At 36.5% G+C, this 359-nt stretch overlaps 1 non-coding gene across 1 annotated transcript; it reads left to right on the top strand.

Moving 5' to 3' along the window:
* Window positions 1-72, top strand: Trnah-gug (transfer RNA histidin (anticodon GUG)). The gene has a single exon. It is a non-coding gene; the product is annotated as a tRNA-His (tRNA).
* The last annotated feature ends 287 nt before the right edge of the window (window positions 73-359 follow it).

Genomic DNA, 359 nt, shown 5'->3' with positions numbered 1-359 from the left:
GCCGTGATAGTCTAGTGGTTAGGACATTGCGTTGTGGCCGCAAGAACCCAGGTTGGAATCCTGGTCACGGCAGCATAATGTTCTATTTTGTATTTTTTAAAGAGTTGCAGATGTAGTCAAAAGGCCTCTTCACATTGTAACAACTGAAAATTGCTCATTCAGGTTACCAATATTACACAGATGTGATTCACACCATCTGATATTTTTTTACATATATCATGTATGATATAACATATCACCGATTAGTAATGAAAACAATTTTGCTAATCAAACATGAACCTTCAGTGGCATATGCTCAACTGCAAACTGCAGATCGTAAAACAGCTTTCGTATAATAAGAACTTTCTCAATGTTTTTCC

This window comes from Schistocerca cancellata, chromosome 2 (assembly GCF_023864275.1).
Source record: "Schistocerca cancellata isolate TAMUIC-IGC-003103 chromosome 2, iqSchCanc2.1, whole genome shotgun sequence".
NCBI classification, from domain to species: domain Eukaryota; kingdom Metazoa; phylum Arthropoda; class Insecta; order Orthoptera; family Acrididae; genus Schistocerca; species Schistocerca cancellata.
This window is presented reverse-complemented; position numbering and strand designations above follow the sequence as displayed.